Below are 21,271 nucleotides of genomic sequence, written 5' to 3' on the forward strand. Positions count from 1 at the left end.
TAAATAGATATTATTGCACTGAAGATATCGTAGTGTCAGGAATAATAGGTTTTTCGCCCCCCTCCATCTTTTGAGATTGCTAAATATAATACATCTATTTTCCAAAACAGCATACCATGCCATAGAGGAATCTGAGTTGAGTATGACTGACAAATTTCTACCAGAGGAGCACGTACAAAATATTTGTGAAAGCAAGCTATTATAAAAGACTGTATTTCTTGTAGAAATAAACTAGTATTATAACCTTTTTTCTATTTTTTTTAATAAAAGCATAAGGAAAAAGACTAATGATTTTATTCTTATTTCATCTCTATTCTAATAATGTTATTAGTCTACAAGGTTGAATATTTTAAAAATTGCAGCAGTTTGAAATACTGGTATCTGTAAATCACAGTAAAAAAGATTGAAGGATGGTAGTTAAATAACATAAATAACGCAGTAAGTTCTGCTCCATTACTTCATCTGAGCTAGGATGGAGAACTGTTTAGTTTTGTCTGCTCCATTGTCACATTATTCATTATTGTTGTGCAATATCTTCAGATATCTTCAACAGTTACTGTTAAGACCAGAAACAGCAAGGCATATACACTCTCCTAATGAGAAGCAGATGAATACTCTCATATGTTTTACATCTTCAGAAAAAAATTAGCTAATGAAGCTAAGCCTGACCTGTGATTTTTATTTTTTTTCTGGTGTTGGTGCAAAGTAATTCAGTTTTAGGTGGTTGATTTGCAATATTACTTTGCCATTAGTTAGACACTTACTTAGCAAAGAATTGAAGATTATATCTGTGCAGGGAACTAAATGTGTTGCCTTTGTTTTAGTATGTATTTCTTGATGTTTGCATTTTCCAAGGTTTACTTTATTTTCCATAGGGGAAGTAAATGATGTTTTGTTTTGTTGGATGTCACTAATTTGAAGTTTATATCAGTAACATGTCTAATGATGTTAGACAAGAACAATTAAGTGGTAGCAGGTTTACCTGAATCACTGTTAAACCACTGCTATAATCTGATTGTAAAAGGGCATTTCTTACGTTTGTGCAAGCTACAAATCAGAATATCAGTGGTTACTTCTGAAATGACAGGTGGAATCTACTCAAAACAACATTTTAGCATGAGTTATGGCTTCCAAATGTTTGTGGTTTTGGTTTCCCATCTCTGATACAGACAGTTGGGTTTGCTTTGCTTGAGAAGCTTTATAGCAACTTGGTCATATTTAATCCAACAGGTAGCTATCGAGAAAAACATGCCTACAGGAGACAGAATAGTTGTAGGCGACTCCTAACAGAAAAGATGTGAAATATAATTATGCAAAAATCACTTGCAAATATGCAAAAGCTGAATGTATCAGGAAAGAATTGGTTTCATAGGGGTGGCTTTGTCATTCAAGGCAGAAATTCTGAGTGCATGAACTGTAAGGCTTTGGAGGAATGTCTTATTACTGACTCAGTCAAGAATGTTAATTTAAGGAATGTGGTCAGCAGATGTAACCTACAGGCATACTTAAAATGTTATACTCCATGATTACTTAATAGGTAGTGGAAAAAAGTTGTTCTCTTACACTTGATGATTAACCACCATCTAAAACCTGTGTTTGCATAACTCAATGAATATCATTCCAGCTGGGTTTTCACGTGTGCTTCATTGTGTATCAAATGGAGAAAGCTGTAAAATTCTTGAGAGTACTTATAAAGTACCTCTAAAGTTCACTTGTAGAAATGCTAACAAGATTTTGTGTCAGCAATGTATGCTTGAATGAAACATGTTTCTCTGTAGTTTTGAGGAGAAGTATCACATGCTGGTTGGCCCTAAAAGCCACTTTGATGTAATATGAAACAACTCTTCCATGATTCATATTCTTAAAGAAAATGGCCTATATTTAAATTGGCTGTGTTGTCTGCCATCAGTCCACGCAATGTCAGTAACTGACTTCCGTGGGACAACATGAAGGCCCTGGTAAATAGCCCCCTAACTAATGCTCTCCCCTGCCATCCTAAGACTGTCTCTGCATTTTCTTGGGTGATACCTGCTATTGCTCAAAGTGGTCTGAAGAAGTGAGGATGTTGCCAGACATCCTGCTTTGTCTCCACCCGGTGTGTCAGTCTCTGCAGTGGTCTGCTCCAGGCCTGTCCCCCTCCCTCTTCTTTCAGCTTCATCCCACTTTTTCTCCTCGCAGGATGTTTCTTCTGTTTCCCTCAGGTCTAAGAATGAGGTCCTACCTGGATTCATGCACTCCAGAGGAGATACTGTCTTTTTCTTACGTATTTTCTAGGCTCAGTGTTGAAGGAAGCGAGGAGAGAACAGCATAACCCTACCATTGGTTTTCCTGTCAAGGTTTTTTCCCATTAAATGGGAACTTGACATCCCTGTTTTGCTAAACAGCTTTGCATTATTATTTTTTTTAAATAACGACTTTGAACTCATTATGTCCAATGGCCCTGTTTGTAAAACCTGCCCTGTTTGTAAAATGAAGATAGTCAGATTTACACAGATTTAAAAATCTCTTACGTGTCAGATGAAGAACCTTTTTGTCTTCATGTCACTGAATTGTTAGGAAGATTTTGCCTTAATTATTCCTAAATGCTTGTCTGTGTGTGTGGTACACCTAGGTGAATAGTTTCAGTGAAGTCAGACGTGTACGTTAATGCCATGCCCGAATGCAGACCTTTGCAACCCTGGTGCACTCTGGGGAATGTGGCTTGCCAAAGCTTTACTAAAATTGTACTTTGAGGAAGCGATTGCTTTAAATTATTTTTATTCCTGTTAAACACTTTCAATAAGCTACACAAGGATGCGTGTACTGTTTCTCTGGTGAAATTCTAAACATTTCTCTGGTTGTATTAATATGTACTTAAAATATTTTTCATGGTCTGTGAAGATTGGGGTCCTCTTTCAAGGCTCTCTGTTGAAAAAAAATCTCTACCTAAAAGTTGTGTGTTTCTGAAACTTTCTAGTGCATTCCAGTAGTTGAGGGAAAAAACCAATAACTTGCAGTGTTGCCAGCAACTGTATTAGAAAACAAAACCAAAGATTATGACATCTTTTAAAGATTTCTGAAGTACATAATACGAGTTAGTAGCTACATTTCCACATTTAAGAAGAAGGTTGGTTTCAGATTCAGAAAGACTTAAAACATAAAAATAGTAATGAAATAGTCTTTACGTCTTGGGAGTGATGCATTTCATCTGACTACTGATGTATGACATTAGCAATGTGTTTATTTAGTGTGTAGCTCTTTGTCCTGTTATTTTTTTACACAAAAGAGCATATCTATAAATATGTAATAAGGAATCAAAATAGAGGAATCAACACTGGATATTCACTGGCTTTTAAAATATTATTTAATATATATTAATGGTTATTTAATTCTTTTAAATTTAGCAATAGCTTTCATTGAAAACCACTTAATGTTGAAATTGATCTGTTGATGTTATTTTAGATTCCAAAATGTTTTGTTAAGGATATGTGAATGCCTTGCAGAAACATTGTTTTCTGAATCTAAAACAAAGGCTACAATCTTTAAATTTGGTTGCTTTCTATATCTTTCAAAGCATCTAATTTGATTGTCCAAATCTCTCTATTTTTTTCTTTAGTTTTTGCTGTAATCTTAACATTCACTTGGAAATGCTTTAGTTTCGTTCTCAGTATCTGTTGTAATGAACTACAGAGGTTCAACATTTAATCAGCCTGGTATCACCTAAAAATCAAGAAATCTGAGATTTTATTGATTTTTAAAGTTCTGTCAGTTCTCTATATATTTTCCAAATATATACCTGAAAGGGTTTGCAAATGGTAGCCCACGTTTTAGTTATTCTGGCAAACATTTCTGAAATCAAATTGCTGGACCAAGGTGGTATTTTAATGTCATTAAGCGAAGTGTTGTTGTTCATGTTACATCTTCAGCACTGAGATGTTCTCTATCATTTTATTTCAGAGGGTAAGAAATATAAAATGTATTAGGGACATCTGTGAGTTATGTATGCTATATTGCTTCTGAGCCAATGTAAAAAGCAGCTTTAATAGTATTGCAAATAGCAGAATAATAGTAAAACTCAAAATGAGAAAATACAGTCTTCTGTACACTTCTTCAGTATGTGTGCGTGATGGGCATATCTGCAACGAAATATTTGTTTTCTCCAGTGGCCCTGATTTCCTCTTGAGAGGGAGAACAAGACAGAAGGATGTCTGCTACGATAAAATTTCTATTTCTTTTGTAGAACTGGAGTCCGTCTCTAGCAGAGTGCTTGTTTGCATCCAGAGCTGCTGGCTGTCATGTTAGAGGCACTCCTAAGCGTGGTCTGTTAGCACAGGTGCAGTGGTTAAGGTTCGAGTGCAGAAAACACTTCATGCACTGAGACTGGGAAATACAAAACGCTGTAGGACTGCAGGTCTGTGCCTTGAACAAAGCCGTGAAAATATGAGAGAGAAGAACAGAAGGGTAACTTGTATGAGAGGGTTTTTATAGGTTCTTTTTTCAGTCAGGTGAATTCCTGAGAAACCTAAACACTTCAAAATCTATTTTCCTATCCTTGCAACAGTTTATCTGGCAGACTGATACAATCAAAATGGCATCTTAACAAACTATCTGTATACCTGAGATATTAGTGATGAAGGGCACGTTCACACAGGTTAAATTTAGTCTTACTCCCCAGTTACTAGAAATAGAGGTTCTTCTAGGTCGTGGTTCAGAGAAAGAAGTGGATTTGACCCTATAAATAATGTTTTGTTGATCTGAGGGATCCAGGTGGGATTAACTTCTCTTCAGATTAAAAATAACCATTTTAAATAGTCCCATAAATAGAAGAGAATTTAGCATCTTGCCACTATCAGTGGTTTCCAACAACCACTTTGTATTAAGTACTATAAAAGTTACTCACAGTGCTTACTACAGCACCTTAGAAGCAGTTGTATCACGGGCTGCTGCTTTATCCCATCTGGTACCAGGCTGAGAGTAGTCTTTGGGCATTTCGGTTGTAGGCTAGTCAGTGGCTGTTTCAGTCCCTGTTGGTTTTGCAGCAGGGGTAATTTACAAAGCTAAGCAGGGACAAGTAGCTGTTGCATAGCTACTTAGGGCCACAAGGATGATGAATAGACCTTCACTGGACTCAGTCTCTGCTGTTTAATTGGGTGCTGGGAGCAAGCAACTGGGAAACAACTCCTGTGCTGTGTGGGACAGTGTGTTTCCAGTTTTTCAGTTTCTGTACTAGAAACTTTTCTGTTGTCATGCATTTTCTGTGCCCCAAAGCGATGTATGTAACCACAGGACTGGAGCTTCTTCTGTTACTTTACTTTCTTTGAATTTATCATGGGGTTTCTATGAGGTGTTGAGACCATACCAAATGTGATAAATGGGCCTTGTTATGTACAAAATCTTACGGGCAAAAGGGAAAATAAACCTGTGTAAAGCTAAGAATTTATTCTTTGTATAATTGAAATCTTAACAGGATTATCAAATTATCATTGGGTTGGGCCCAGTTATTAGAGGGGAAAAAAGTAGGGAGAAAAAAAAAAAGAAAATATTACAGGAAAAGTTACTATTTGTAACTACAAGTATAATAGAAAAAACACTCAATATCTATACAGTTTAAATATATACTCTTCTAGTATCTACCCCCTTTTCCACTGTTATGCTTGGCCTTCCACCACGCCTCTGGATCCTGAGGTCAAAGGTGCTAGTTTTGCTCAAAGAAAAAGACAAGTCTTTGCAGGATATTATCAGTGCCCCAGATTCTTACAGGGAAAAGGGATGTTAAAGGGGATTCCTCTTCCTCTTCTTTCCTTTTGATTCACCTGGGGGCTATTTGGATGCATTTCCTAACATGCATCAACACCTTGTGTCTTGTTCATTGATCTGCAATTCTACATTGCATCTGAATTTTCTATAATATGGTGCCTTTTAGATGTGTTAGATACTTGTTTGTTGTTCTCTCTTACCCCTAAACAAGCTTTGTCCAAGACTTCTTCACATCTGCATTTCTCTGACTGGTCTCTGCCCCCCTGCACTGCACCATGTATGTGCAGGCAGCTGTTGCGGGCTGCGTGGAATAACCCGTTGCTACTCCAGTCTGTGCGTGCAGAAGTTCGCACCACACAGAGATGATCAGGCACAAAGCAAACCACGCCCAGCCAGCAGGCTATGAGAATAGCGGCCCTTACAGCTACACAAGGTAAAAGCAAAGTTCCTGGCCTTTGAAGGGGACCTCTGATGAAGGCAGCCTGGCGAGGCTCAGTCCTTGCAGACTCTGCAGTGACTGGGGGCGGTGACTTGCCATGTGTCTGTACTCTGAGTGACAGGACTGTACCCTGTGTATCTAAACTCAGTTGCATTCCTTAGATTTCAGCTTTTTTAAAATTTATTTTTTAACAGATGTTCTAGTTCCAGTTCAGATCAGAATCGGTTAGATATCCATGTGTTCAGGCAGAAAATCAGTGCTTTATTTTTAAGGTACACCTCATCTCAGTGTACATTAGTGTGGGATGCAGTTTCACTCAGGTTTGATTCTTAACTACCCAATCCTTTTTTTTATTAATGATTCTTAACTATCCAATCCTTTTTTTATTAACATTGGGAAAATAAGTGTATTTGATACCAGTACCTGCTAATTGTGTTGTAAGACAGCTGATGTACTAGGTAGTCCTGATACTAAAGGTAGTGTTTTCAAAACAAGTGGTTTTTCTTGTTAGCAGTTCACTTGTCTCCAATAGCTATATATATATATATATTTTTTTTTTCTGTAGCTCTGGCTATGCGTTCCTGCAACCTGAGTATAGTTTCATTGCCTCAGTTATATCTCTGACTGGCAAAACCATTCAAATTTATCTTCAGAAAATGCTTTCAATTAATCAAATGTGTGTTTGTAAAGATTGTGTAAATTAATGCCTCCTGGTGCTCAGAGGGAGCCTCCTGTGCTCCAGTTTGTGCCCACTGCCTCTGGGCCTGGCCCTGGGCACTGCTGAGCAGAGCCTGGCTCCATCCTCCGTGCACCCTGCCTTCAGGGGTTTGTAGGCATCGGTGAGATCCCCCTGAGCCTTTCCTTCTTCAGGCTGAGTAGTCCCAGATCTTGCAGCCCTTTTGCACCTTGGTGGCACTACGCTGGGCTCTTTTGGGTATGCCCAGGTCTGTCTTGCACTGAGGGGCCCAGCACAGGACTCCAGGTGTGGCTGCCCCAGTGCAGAACAGAAGAGAAGGGCCCCCTCCCTGCACCTGCTGGCAGCACTGATGGTTGTAGTGCTCACAGGATGTTGTAAAATGGAGGAGGCTGATACTCTATGGTGCAAATCATTCATGTGATAGGAGCAATTACAAATAATGATAAGCATTATTGATATGATAAATGCCACAATAGCTACTTCGCTTTTTTAACATCAGCATTCCTAGGTTCAGTTCCAATAGTTGATGGTAGGTTTTCATTCTTTTTTTTTTTCCAAGTAAATTTGACATGTTTATATAATGGAGAAAAACCGGAGGGAAAAAGAAAAAAAACAAAACAAACAAACAAAAAAACACAAAGATTCAGGAGCAAAAAGCAAGTACAATAAAGATAGCTCCATCATTATTATTACATTGGAATGTACAATTGGAATGTAGCTGAGGATCCTTTTGATTTAGTGGAAGGCCTTATTAATGATTTCTTAACATTGCAAAGTCTGCTTATTAATGTTATCTGCAATGTAGATAATTGAATCAACAGAAGTAAACCTGCTGTCATTAGCAGGTTATTATTTAGATCTGATGAAACATAATGACTCTTCTAAGTGCAAATAAACTGTAGCCAGCAAGTAACTAGCCAAATATGTGAGGTAGGATAGCAAGGAAATGACTCACAGGAGTGGGAAGTGATATTGGAGAAATACCAACACTTATTAGAAGAAAAATAAACAAGATGCCATTTCTCACTGTTACAAATACATTTGAGGGCAAACCACTAGTCCCTGAGTAGATAATGGTGATATTGTTTATTGGATTTTTTTCTTTTAACTATCCTGCTTTGCCGGAACATCTGTCTGAAGTGAACTCTGAGCCTTTGATACATCAGGTTTGCCAGGGGTTATGGCTGCATCTGTGGCTGCTAAAATTAGCTACAGCTGGGCTGGCTGGAGCTTGACAGTAGCCAACTCTCAGCAATTTGGCTCCTATGCTGCCTTTTACAGGAGCAGTCTGGGGCTAGAATTAAGTACCCATAAGGTAAAATAACCGTTTCTGATATAAGTTAGGAGAAGGGGGGGGGGGGATGAAAAATAACTTCCTGAAGGACACTTGTCAACTGTGGATGAGTTACAGCTATTTTGAATGTCAACAGATTAACACCTTAATTAAAATAATTTCCTTTTTGTAGCCAGAAGATTTGCATGAATATAGAAAAATATGATAATGTAGAAGATCAATTTAAAACCTATTTCAGTCAATCTAGGTTGGGATAGATGCTTTTGTAACTAATTTTGTCAGAGAAAATCAGGGCCATGGGCATCCTTTCATAGACGTATGCAGAAGCTATCTTCATGCATCATTTTTCTCCCCATTAGCTCTAAAAATTAGGGAGATTCAGGTTTTGTGGGTTCTGTTAATGGTATCAACATAAAACTAGTGGAAAGAATTCTTGCCAATGGGAAATCAGAGGTATTGCAAGAGAAGAGTTTAGGTAGGTAGAACTAAACCTGCTTTTGGTATCTGTGATTTTTCCAGTTTATGAATGAAGTCCCTTTTCCATTTCATTATGTATTATATGACTTTCAGTATCTCTAAGATCTTATAAAATTTCACCAGATTTCTATTTCTAGTATTTGTAAAGTGAAAGGTCATTTAAATAATAGGTGAGGGTGAGTCCTTTGCATTGAAGGTTTACCAAAACAAGCAAAAACCAACCAAGAAGAACTTCTGCCACTGCCATGTTTTGCCCTCAGCAGCTGTAAGCCTAATAACCAGAAGAAAGCACCTAAGCAGGCACTCAGCTGGCAAGCAATCAGACATCTCTGTGGGTGATGAGAAATGTTCAGCTTAGGCTGTATCTGTTCTGTGGTGGACTGAAATATTCCAAAGGGACTGCATGCTTGCCTGTTGGTAAGTGCACGTGATTTGTGATGCTTCTGTGTGCACACAATTTGCTTCCACGTGCATCTTCTTGGAGTAGAACCAAACTGATTCATTAGGGCAAACTTCTGCATTAAGCAGTTAAACCTAAGCAGTTATTAAACCTACAGTTTAACTGAAGGTTTCTTAATGGAATAACTCTTAGGTTAAACCTGAGTTTGAAATACTGAGTGTTCACAGCCCATTACAGTTCATCATATGTTATATTTAGAGCATAAGATGTTCTCATGCTTAGGTTATTCTCTTATTTTTCTAAATGGATTTTTCTACTCTGTTATGTAATATTTTTTTTAAAAACTCCATGCTTCCTTTTCTGGTGAAAATTGCTACCTATGTATCAAGAACACACGTTTTCCAACTTTGTTTGCTAACAACTAATCACAGGTTAAATATTGTTTTTTAATGAAAGCATATTATTCTTATTGACTTCTTATTTAAATGAAAGCAGTTGTTGAGCCAGGAGAAAAGCTTAAGTGGGCTAAAAAGAACAGTCTAGGACTAGTGCAGAACCTGAGGAGGGCCCTGAAGCAGAAATTAAAAGCTGGGGTAAGCACTTTTGTCAGTGGTGTGTAGATTGGAAACCTGGAGGACACCTAAGGAAAAAAATACGTAACAGATCTGAGGAGAGTTTTTCAGGTCGTCTTTGCAAATACACTGGATGCTTTAAAATATGTTTTGTGCAAGGAATATGCTGCTTTTTAGACCAGCAGTGATAAATAATGAATCCCTGTCTCTGTATAATAATAATAATATAAAAAAGTTTTCTCTTAGCTCGGGCATGGTGGCATTCTGGATAAAAAGTCTGTGTGCTGCTAGTTGTACACTGACGCCTCCGGCTATTGATCGAGCTGCTGAATCGGGCCCTTGCTGCAGTGACTCAAATACACTACTGCAAAGTTATCCATGAGAAAAACACATGTTATGTCTTTGAATTTTATGAAAAAAAAATCAAAAATCATGGATAACAAGTTATTTGATATTACAATTTATTATATAAATATGTTAAGGAGCACAGACTGTCCTCACTTTCTTTCTTGTCTATCTGTCCCCTAGGGAATTTCTTTCCTTTCCCTGTGCTTGTGTTTTCAACCTGTAAAATTCAGATGCTAGTTCTTAGCTTCCTCGGGTAAGGTGCCATGATTCATAGACACAAGAAGTTACTTCCTCTCCGCCCCCCCCCGCCACCCCCAGCTCTTATATAATGATCCTGCATTTGAATTCATGCTTCTGTATTTTATTTCTGAATACTGAAATTTTAATAAAATAACCTTATATACATTTTCGAATAAGATTAATTCAAATTTTTCATGTCTTTGCTGAATTTCATTACTAGGTAAAATACTATGTCAGTACTTTCACTGATAATACACGCAATATTATTAAATGGCCACACATTGAAATGCTGTATCAGAGAGCTCATTATTCATCATGCTAAACAGCACTGGCCTTTTTGTGCTGCTCTTGTGCATTTCATTTGCCATTTCTATAGACTTAGATCACTTGCTTTCATTTTTATTTATCTAGTTCTTTCAATAATTCTTGTAACTTCCCTTAAATTAACTTCATGTATTTTAACTGAAAAGTTTTCTTTCAAAAAGCTGTAGTTTTACAGAAACTTAAGAATACTCAGGCAAATCCATCTGCCAGTTTTTTGTTTTGTTTAGTTTTTTAAATCTTCCTGATAAAAAAATAATAGATTGGATCAGATACTGTAGATAGAAAATCACCGAAGACTTCCTCATCTCAAATGTTCCACATGATAAGTTTGAACCTCCCCTAAAACCAACCAACCAAACAAAACCCACCACAACAAAACCAAGACACCACGCCCTGAGATACAGGCAATTTGTAAGTCTTTTCTTTGTACTTTTAATTTCTTGATTGTTCTGAATAAACTCTTCCCTAAAGTCTGTAAAATCTTTTTAGCAGCTATATCATTTCTGGTCTTTGCAAATGACTTTGTTATCGGCTTATGCTTCCCTTCATTATGACTTACAAATAGTTGTTCCTTCCTTGAAAAGTGGCTGGGGGTTTCTCTACTTTTTGAAGTTTTCTTTGCCTCTTCTTTCTTTTTTTTTCCTCCCCATAGTTCCAGTATGCCAGAGTGTCGGAATTTCCATATTGATTGGATTTAAAACAAACAAATTTGAAGAAAATACCTTTGCTTTACAATCTGTATAGATGTATTTAGAATCAAGGTGGCTACCAAGAAATGGTACATACCATCAGAAAACAGGTGGTTAAGGATTCCCATCCTTATTCAAATATTTCTAGGGTTTTCATTAAGTGTGGGTGCCTTTAATTGCAGTGTCAGGAGCACAAGGGCTATCCTTGTTACTACAGAAATTGGTTGAGTATCTTTTAAAATTGTCTACTGAAGAATTAACGTTTTTTTAGAATTTAGGTACCATAAGATTGTGTGGCTCTACAAAATGATTAGTATTTTTATAATAGTTATCATAAATTTTATTACAGTTTAAGATCTGTAATGTGTTTATTAAATCATAAGCTGTCAAAGCTGTTGAGTGTACTGCTTTTGGTCAAGTGTTCTTTTTAATTATTTTGACAAACAATTTTCCAAATAGTAATACAGGAGAATCGCTTAGGATGTGTATGTAATTTTTTTTTCAAAAGGTCTGTGCATACTCTTGTCCAATGCAACCTGAAATGCAATATACCGATTCAGATCTCAGCATCTGTGTTGTACCCAGCCATCGGTTCTTTTGTTTTCCAAGGCAGCCAAGAGACTTGCAGAGGTGCAGTGATTTGCCGTGTGGCTGGGATTAGAGCAATCCATTTGATGTTACTTCTTTGAAACAGGAATTTTTCCATGGTCATAACTTCTTGCTGCCCTTGGTTCCTGAGTGGCGTGTCAGCTACCCTGACCAGCCACCCTGGCTATCTCCTGTAGGATTTTTTATCTTCCCTGGCTACTGTTTTCTGTTTTGAATCCTTGAGCTTGGAACAATTCATGTTGACAGCCCTTCCTCTGTCATTTTTACCTTCCTATATCTCTCTACAGTCCTTCTCAGTGGCGTGAACCACAGCAGGGCAGCTGGTATCAGAGCCAGGCGCTGGCCCCCTGGGGGCAGCTAAACCTCCCCTGGGGCAGCAGGGGTAGGGGCAGGGGCAGGGGCAGGCTGTGAAGGAAAAGGCAGCTTCCAGTTCCCTGCAGCCTTTACCAAGCATTGTGTGCTCTTTGTCACTCTCCAAATAAGCCTGGAGTGAAGCACTGGCTCCTGAGAGCTTAAGTGAATTTCTGTTGTAGTGGTTGTCTAGGAAGCATTAAAATGCTTGGTAATAGGTACTGAAACTAATGATTACAAAGCTTTCTCACATCTAGTGTTAACAATTTTATAGTATTATAAATACTGAGCTGTTTGTGGTGGTATGTACTTAATTTCTCATTTTAATGGCTTTTATGTTGTTTATGCTATTTTTTAAAAAGTAAATTAAACAATAATTCAGCTGATATAGCTGTATGTGTCTTGCTACCTGTTGCACAAAGCAGTTTTATTTCTGGAAATAATTTAACCTCTATACTCATATGACAGAATCATAATTCTGCAAATGTAGCAAAGAGAAAAAAAGCACAGCATTCTTGTGAAACCTTTTTGAAGTTGATTAACGTTTCATAGAGTTTATTTACAATATGTATAATACAATTTTGCATAATTCAAAAGTGTGCTGTTTGATCTTGCAGCATTTATTGAACTAAGAGTTTTTATAAAATGCGTAAACAAATATATCAAACCAATGGCAGAAGTACTCCAGGGTAAAGTACACAATTTTCTGAGAACTCTGCTCTAAGCTACAACTTCAGATTTCCAACTAGTATGATGCCAAATGCTCAACGAGCCTTTTATAAACAATTTTCACCTTTCAAGCAACTCCCCATTCTGTGGTAGTAAAAAAAAAAAAAAAAAAATAACTTTTTGAAGTCATGAAGATGGAACAGGTAGGGCATAAATAGGCACCGTATAAAGATTTGAAAATACTGCTTTCTGGGATGATTGCTGCAGACCCACAGGACAGAGTGAGTCAGCTGGGAGTCACTTGCCATTCCCCTGGAATTATGGAGGGGTGGAGGGTTGGAGAGGGGAATATCATAAAACACATTCCCAAAACAACTAAAATTCAAACAAAATACTTAAAGCATGATGAATTTTTTAAAGAAACCCAAGAAAGCTGAGTAGCTGGTTCCTCTGGAGTCGCAGTAAGACCAGAGTGTGGAATTCCCTGAGGTCAATGAAATCTCAGCAGTGGAGTGTGTTGCATGGGAGTGCTAGCTGTGTGGTACAGTGGGGAACTGGGTCTCCCCTGTCAGCCATGAAGAGAACAGATAAAGCATCCTCAGCTGCTGGAAGATGGTGTATATTCAGACTTGAAGAGTGAGCAAACGAAGTATTTACACTTTGTTTATTTTTATTTTCTCAATTGGCCTTCTCCTGTTTTACCCCTTTACCAACTGGGAGAGATTCTGAAGCAGAAGGAGTGTTCACTCAGAAAAATAATGATTTTGCTTGTACTTTTCATTTCTTCCTTTGCCGTAATTTTCTCGATTATATACGGTTTGTCTGGTTCTGCTGGGGAGGAGTGGGTCATGCGGAAGGTCTGTGAAAAGAAGCCTGCAGCACAAGCACATCTATGAAGGTAGTAAACAAAATGCATAACAGAAATAAAAGTTCAGACCATTTTTTTTTTGGCAGGCTGTTCCATTTTTTTATTTCGTCCTTTTCTTTGTTTATTTAATGGCATGTAATCATTCCAGCAAGCTGTGGAATGATTGTAACAAGCATTGTAACATATGCATGTTATGTACACGTCGTCGTTGTCGTGTATAAAAGAGAAAAATATCTCCCAATGACTTCTACCACCTCACTGTCTGTTGGAGCCATTGACATGTTGATGTTAGGACAAGAGACTGAAGGAATAGAAAGTGACCTTAGAGAAATTCATAATGTGAGCTTGGAAGTATCCTTTTACTACTTTCACCAACCTCAGCTGATTGGCTGCTCTTCTTTTAATTTTGGGAACCTGAATTTGTGTCTAGGGTTTTTGTTTTGTTTATTTCATGTTGCAGCCAATCTCACTTAGCCGTATTCAGCCAGCTTGTACCTGTGTATATCTTTTATGCTGCTGTAGATACGAAGTAAGCAAAATGTAAAAGAAAAATATACTAGTCATTTCTGGCTATTTGGGAGATGCTTAAGAGTTTCATTAAACAGAAGAACAGAATTAGCGATGGTATGTTAGTAGTTTGGTTTTTTGAGGTTGTTCTTGTTATGTGGAGTTCTGTAATACGAAATTTCAAAATATTTATGTGATGATATGGCAACAGTGACAAATTATTTTAATGTATAATATCTTATAAACTTAGATAGTCAAAATTGTCTCAAAAGCCTCTGGTTCAGCAGCAGTACATGGCTTTGTGTGTGTGTGTGCATGCAAACAGTAGAGGAGCAAACCCAAGCCAGAACCCTACGTCTTCCAATTTTGCTGTGATAGACCTCTACCTCTGGTTGTGCAGTGGTTCACTGAGAGCATCGATTAAGCAATTATTTGCCAGTGCTTTTAAGGACGAATTTCAAAATGGATTTCAAAAAATGGAGTGGTATTTCCTGTAATACTGGTGAACAAATGAATTCTCAGCTGAGACTGGGGGAGTTCAGGAGGAATGATAAATGTAGTGAAAATTGGTGATGTTACATTACAGGAAAAAAAAAAAAGGAGAAGAAAGACTGTACATTAGAAAGAAAAAGGTGAGTTATTATCTATATGTTTTTTTTAGGCTACTGTCAAGAATTTTGTATTTTCTACTTTGAAAATGAGCATGGTTAGATAAATCTTTTTTTTTTTTCCTCAGTTTCATAGCATTTTTCTAGGGATTTAGGGGGAAAAAACAAAATCATTTGAAACTGACAAGTTTAATTAAATAATATGTATTTATGAACACATGGGAATAACCAATCTTGACTGTGTGGTAAAGGGTTCTTTTTCCTCTCTGACATTCAGAACAGACTGCTTTTGAGATGCACAAAATTATGGTCTCCAGTTTTTCTGTCTCATACAACATAGCATCTTTACAGTATTTGTATATTATGGGATTCTGTTGCAAACCCTAGGAAGAGATGAAAGATAGCAAAAGAACTGGGAAGATGGCTACATCTGTGTACATTTAGTACAAAGCAAAGCTTCTGCTATCGGGAGGAGTGGGTGGTGGGGACTCTCGTCTTTGCTCATGGGTACTCTCTGTATCTCCTCAGCCAGTTACATTTATATGTATATTAGTGAATTGTCAGATCCTAAGGCTGACAAAAGCTACCATGAAGGAAAGAAAGGAGAAACTTTAATTTAAAAGTAACTTCTACGTTTATGATGAAAACTTAGTAAAATCTAAGGTAAAAATGGAACTGAACTTAGTATGCCATCTAAAATGACAGGTAATAAGTAGATGACAAATACAATGCAAACTTTCTAACAGTGAGCATCATTAAGTACGAGGAAGGCAGAGAGATCCATTGCTGTTGATCTTTTTTTTATTTTATTAAAATAAAGCTCTTTCAAGGCCTGTAGAAATAAAAATTTATCTTGGAATAATGGAAAAGAGTAGTGAAATCTCAAGGTGCCATCTGCCCTTATTTACTCTTCTTTAAGACAATATTTGGGATTCTGCTGGAAACTTAAATTGACAACTGAGTGCCTTGAAAAGATAAGAATATTCCCATGCAGAAGTGAGTGGGACTGGAACTCTTTTAAAGCAAAATAGCCTTATTTAAAAAAAATAGAATTAAAAGTAAAAGATTGAACACTGTAGTCTAGTGTAGCCAAATAAATTGTTTTTCCTTAGGTTTTGCTTGTTCCTACAGTGCTTGCAAGCAACACTTATCTGAGAAAGAATTCTCACTCTGCTGCTTTCCTTGCTGTGCTAATCACCTGTATCTTGAAATACATCTTCAGAATTGTTTTATTGTGACAGGTCAGCAGATAAAAGCTGAATACCAGGGGGTAAATGGCACCAACTAACAGGCTTGCTTTCTATAGCTAAAGCACTATTCCAGAAAAAAAGTTGGTTCATCATTGGTGTCAGGTCTGAAAGTATTACTGGAATATAAAGTCCTATACTTTGTTGCTAGAAGTGAGATTTCATCCAACATTCTAGGTTTCCTGTCTCTCAGTTAATTTATGTGATAATTACCGCCACAGTTGACTGACCAAAATCTTTGACGATAAAACTGTAGGAACCCAGGCATCATGGTGAGGGTTGAGCTATTAGTATTTTTACGTGTACAAATCACAAGGAGGGCTTTGACTCCTAATTTTTTTCTTTGTCACATGGCATGGAGATACACACCAGAAATGCGAGTAACATGAAATGTTTTGTGCTCCTTGTTTCTAGGTAGTGGATGCTTTTTGTACCAAAGTGGGTAGCATTTCTATACTGCTGATTTCACCAGTTTTTCATCTCCACTCTTGCAGTATCAAATACTCCCAAGGGGATCTCAGAGCCCGGGGAACAGGTGCAGTGCTGGTGTAAGAGCATATCAGAACTTCAGGTACACTCTGAGGGCCTAAATACACGGAGGTTGAAGGAAAACACAGCAAGGAACACACAGCAACATTGTTTGGTAATGGTGGTGTGCACAAAAGACGTAGTTGGCCATATTTCAATCTTTTTCATGCTTGACGACTTACGATCTTCCAGTGCTGTGCTATATGTTACCTATAAAAGTTGATTTCCCTGGTTGAGCTTAAAAGTGACTAAATTTAATGGTGCATAAATGGCTTGAATGTGAATGTCTGTATTTAACATAACCACTTACAATCTGGGTTGGTTTAGGATAGAGCACGATCAATTATTTTTCCCACTATCTCATGTTTGTTTCCAGTACAAACACGATTTGTCATAGCGTGCTTTCTTGAAATGCAATTTTTGGCATATTTAGTGCAGTAGAACAGAATGTGTATATTAATTTTCATGACCTATGAATGATTCAAATCAAAATGTTGTCCTTGCTAATAATTGAATGCCTACAGATCAAAAAAAAAATATATCTGTGAAAGCACTAGGCCATCAGCTGAGTATTCAGAAGAGTAATATCACAGCTTCAATGAAAATGTCCTTCATTGTGGGTTCTGCATATCCAGTGTCCAGAATTTCCTAGTATTTTCTCATACAGGAGCTTAAACACTACTCTTGGTAGTAGAGTCCTGGAATACATATAAATACAGAAATAATCTGGTTTCAGTGTTGGCTAGGTCAGGTAGCTAACCTGACTGAAATTAACTGTAAGGTTAGGTTCTGGTTGCATCAGCTCGCCCTGATGCAGCTGGCGGCACAGCAGTGGGACTGCTCGTGGTGCAGCTCCCGGCTGGCTGGAGCTCTGTCCAAGCTGCAGGGCTTCAATCCCAGCGCAGTGCTACGAAAGTCAAAGGAACTGCTGCATCCTCTTTCTTCTCATTCCATAATTCTATTCTGTTCCCCCCCCCCCCCCCCCAATAATAATAATAAAACAAAAAACAACAACAAAAACAAGGTACCACCAACAAAAAAGACCTTGAAATCAGCAGCCAGTCAGGGGCTCAGAAATTTGTGGTCAAAACTGACATCAACTTAAGTTTGCTTTTGAAGTCAACAGTGTATTTACAATGGCTAGCCCATGATAGCCATGGTTTAAAAAGCAGAGCACCAGCAACATCACATTCACAAGCCAGTGAAAAGAAAAGTTTTCTTTAAGTGACTTCATTAGAATAGCCTTTTTTTTTTTTTGACATTATTTTTGCTTTAGGTGCCAGAAGCCTTTCTTTGACCACAGGGCATGAAGTCTACCTCCAGCCTGGCATCGTTTCTGTGTTCACTCAGTTTGGTAGGGAGGCAGCCAGTTAAATTACAGTGTTTTTCAACAAGCTTAACCTGCCTTATCTAGTTTGTATCTTATAGGTGTGCTCTGATGCTCTTAACTTTATTTCGTGTGTTGTTTTTTTTCCCCATGAAAACAAAAATAGCACCTTACTATTAGTGAGGTAACCATCTGCCAATGAGGATGGGAGGTTGACTTATGCTGCTAGGCTCTAGTATGTAAAGCTGGGGCCTAGAGAGCTACTACAATATTTGCTACAGAACTACTTCTTCCTGAATGTAGGTTGTTGGTAATAAAACTCAAGGTGTATTATTTGGGGGAAAGAAAAAGAAACAACCTTTCGTTTATGGAGCCACCAGCAGCAGCTATAAGTCTGAAGTGTGTTGGCATTTCCTGGCTAATTTACAGTTTAAAAAGAAAAGAAAACAAACAAACAAAACAAAAATACCAGCATGCCTCAACAAGCTATTATATTGCCGCTACCAACAGCTCTGTTGTAAAACATTTCTCAACTATAAAATACTTTGTACAGGTTCAGTGTTCCTATTAAACTTCAGAACATATGATAGCTGTGTCTCCTTGCCCTCCTTCTGCCACCATGGAAGCAAGGGAAGTAGAATTTGAAACGAGATGAACATTTGGCGAACGAGAGATGAGCATTTGGTACCTCGGGAAAGCTTCATAGTAAGGAGCCATTTCTGATATATTCTTCATCTTCTCACTGGGGCTGGCTACTTTTAATACTCCTTCTGAAAAAGCAACAAAGCCTGAAGAATGAAAGAAAGGGAGAGAATGAGCTTGGTATTGTTGGAGCTGACTTTTTCTTGAGGCTGTTTTCCCACTTCCTCAGGCAGTAAGATTTAAAAAAAAAAAAAAAAAAAGCCTCTAACATGAAGCCCACTTTTTCTGTCTGATAAGATAAACCTAGGCAGGCCAAGAAATCTTTATTTCTCTACAGAGTTATTGGTTCACATCTCATGCTCATACACTAGAGTAGAAATTGATCTTTACCTTTAGAGGAAGAATTTTTACAATTTTGATTGTCAAGCATGGTATATGTTCCTTTTTTTTCTTGCTCACTGAGTTTGTTGTGGATTTTTTTCAAGTTTATGCTAAAATACTCCTTAATTCTGCTTTGATTTTTTTTCCCAAGAGAGTATTTTACGTTAGTATACAAAGGCACTAATCTAATCATACTACTTTAATTTGCAGTATAATGTATTTGTCTCTCAATGTTAGATTTAACTTATTTTTGGAAAGAGTATAAAGGAGACAGGGCTTCACTGAGTTGATGCTGGAAGTACATATAGGTTTTAATACATAATACTCTGACAGAAGGAATACCTGGAAAAAAGTGCAGAAATACATACATAAATGACCTTTGCTATTTAAATTAACATGCACTTTCTTCACCTGTTCCAAAATGGTTTAGTATTCTTATGCCTAACCTCAGAAAAAAATGGGTAATTAAGCAGTACTTTCACTGAAGGTCAACTCTGAATTAGTAGTTCATTAAATTGTTTGTCATGCTGAATATTTCTCCTGGTCACCAGAAATACTGAATTTAAACGCAGAGCAATCAGGTCTAGATTTTCTGTTCTCATTGCTGGACAAATTTGTATTCCAAGTTGTTTGGTCACCCAGCAGGGAAGAGCCCTTGTGGCCCAGCACAGAGTATGCTTGTTTGCATAGGAATTGGTTAGAGCTGGTGTGCTCAGAAATGACTTAGGAATGTGCTGCCTGCTCTCATTTCAAAATGTCTATAATTGACCTCTCCAGGCCCTAGAAATCAATTTTCATTGAAAGGTTTTTCTCATATACTGTCCTACCATTTATACCAGTTACAAAGAGGGCCTGTCTTTTTATTGTAACTTGAAATGGTGTTAAAAGTTTGAGACAGAACAAATTATGACTTAAACACCTCCAAATTCAATATACTTACTGAAACAAATGCGATTATGCAATGTATAATGAAAAATGACTGTAAACAGTGTGTTCTGAGATGAGACCTACTTCTCATCAGATTTTCTTGCAAGAAGAAATAGTGCATTTTTGTAAAATATGACCTGCGTGTTCCATCTTAGATTTCCATTTTTTGTGTTCAAGCCTTCTCCCGCAAGGTATGGGAACTAGAATTTACTGTTTCTCCTATTGCTCCTAGATCCAGCAGCATCTCCCACAGATATAATAAAACTTTAGGGTTTAAGTGGCAAGGATTTGGTAGCTAGGGAGGGGGGTCGCAGTGAGTGATGCTGGTTGTGCCTCTGGGGTAATATACTCAAGAAAGAATCAAAAGTGCTGCGTGACATCTGTGAGAGGCAGGAGTGATGAAAATGTGAAAGAAGCAGCCCTGCAGACACCAAGGTCGGAGGAGGAGGAGGAGGAGGACAGGAAGGGCTCCAGGCACCACAGCAGAGATTAACGGAGAGACCACATTGGAGCTGCAGACCACGCTGCAGCAGATGGATGTGGTTTGAAGGAGGCTGCAGTTGGGAGCCCAAGCAGGAGCAGGCTCTTGGCAGGAACTGGGGCCCAGGGGGAGAAGCCCAGGGTGGAGCAGGTTGTCTGTCAGGTACTGTGACCCATGTGGGATCCACACTGAAGTAGTGCCTTCCTGCAGCACTGCACCCTGTGGAATGGAGCTGCGTTGGAGCGGTTGTTGAACCGCAGCCTGTAGGAAGCCCATGTTGGATCAGAGCATGAAGGACTACATCCCATGGGAGGAACCCCAGGCTGGTGCAGGGGAAGAGCATGAGGAGGAAGGAGTGTCAGAGACTGAGTGTTATGGACTGACCGAACTTCGGTTCCCCATCCCCCTGCACTGGTTAGGGCGAAGGAAGTAGAAGAACTGAGATTGAAGAAGTCTGGGAAGAAGTCATCAGGGAAGCTGTTTTTAATTTGTTTTTAGTTCTCACTATCCTGGTGTATTATTAATGGGTAATAATTAATTTAATCTTCTCTGAGCCAAGTCTGTTTTGCCTGTGACAGTAACTGGTGAGCGATCTCCCTGTCTTCATCTCAGCCTGTGAATTTTTCCATTGTGTTTTCTTGCCCTATTGTGCTGAGGGAGTAAGAGAGCAGCTTGGCAGACACCTGTGGCCAGCCAAGGTCAATCCACCACACACGTGCAGACACAATCTCTTTCCTATCCAAATACGTTGGTTCTCTGTGCTTTATTTTTTTCAGTACCTGAGTAGGCCTTCCATTTTCAAGTCAGGCCTCGTTACTTAAAAGCAACTGGCAGCGTGGATTTAGGATGTAACCGGTACTAATACACCATCAGTTTGATCAGAAATTCTAGTTGCAAGGTTGTCTGCTTA

At 38.1% G+C, this 21,271-nt stretch overlaps 1 protein-coding gene and 1 long non-coding RNA gene across 7 annotated transcripts in view; both read left to right on the plus strand.

Moving 5' to 3' along the window:
- Positions 1–21,271, plus strand: part of RBFOX1 (RNA binding fox-1 homolog 1) — an 868,680-nt gene that overhangs the window by 133,009 nt on the left and 714,400 nt on the right. The gene's annotated exons all lie outside the window — the stretch shown is intronic.
- LOC308178453 overlaps positions 6,835–21,271 on the plus strand; it is a 48,124-nt gene continuing 33,687 nt past the window's right edge. The window contains exon 1 of one of the 4 annotated variants that reach the window (XR_013939768.1): positions 6,835–8,187. This is a non-coding gene — a long non-coding RNA (uncharacterized lncRNA). The other 3 variants (XR_013939769.1, XR_013939770.1, XR_013939771.1) reach the window with 3 other exon arrangements.

The sequence above is a fragment of the Anser brachyrhynchus genome (assembly GCF_964034855.1).
Source record: "Anser brachyrhynchus genome assembly, chromosome: 15".
Classification (NCBI taxonomy): Eukaryota; Metazoa; Chordata; class Aves; order Anseriformes; family Anatidae; genus Anser; species Anser brachyrhynchus.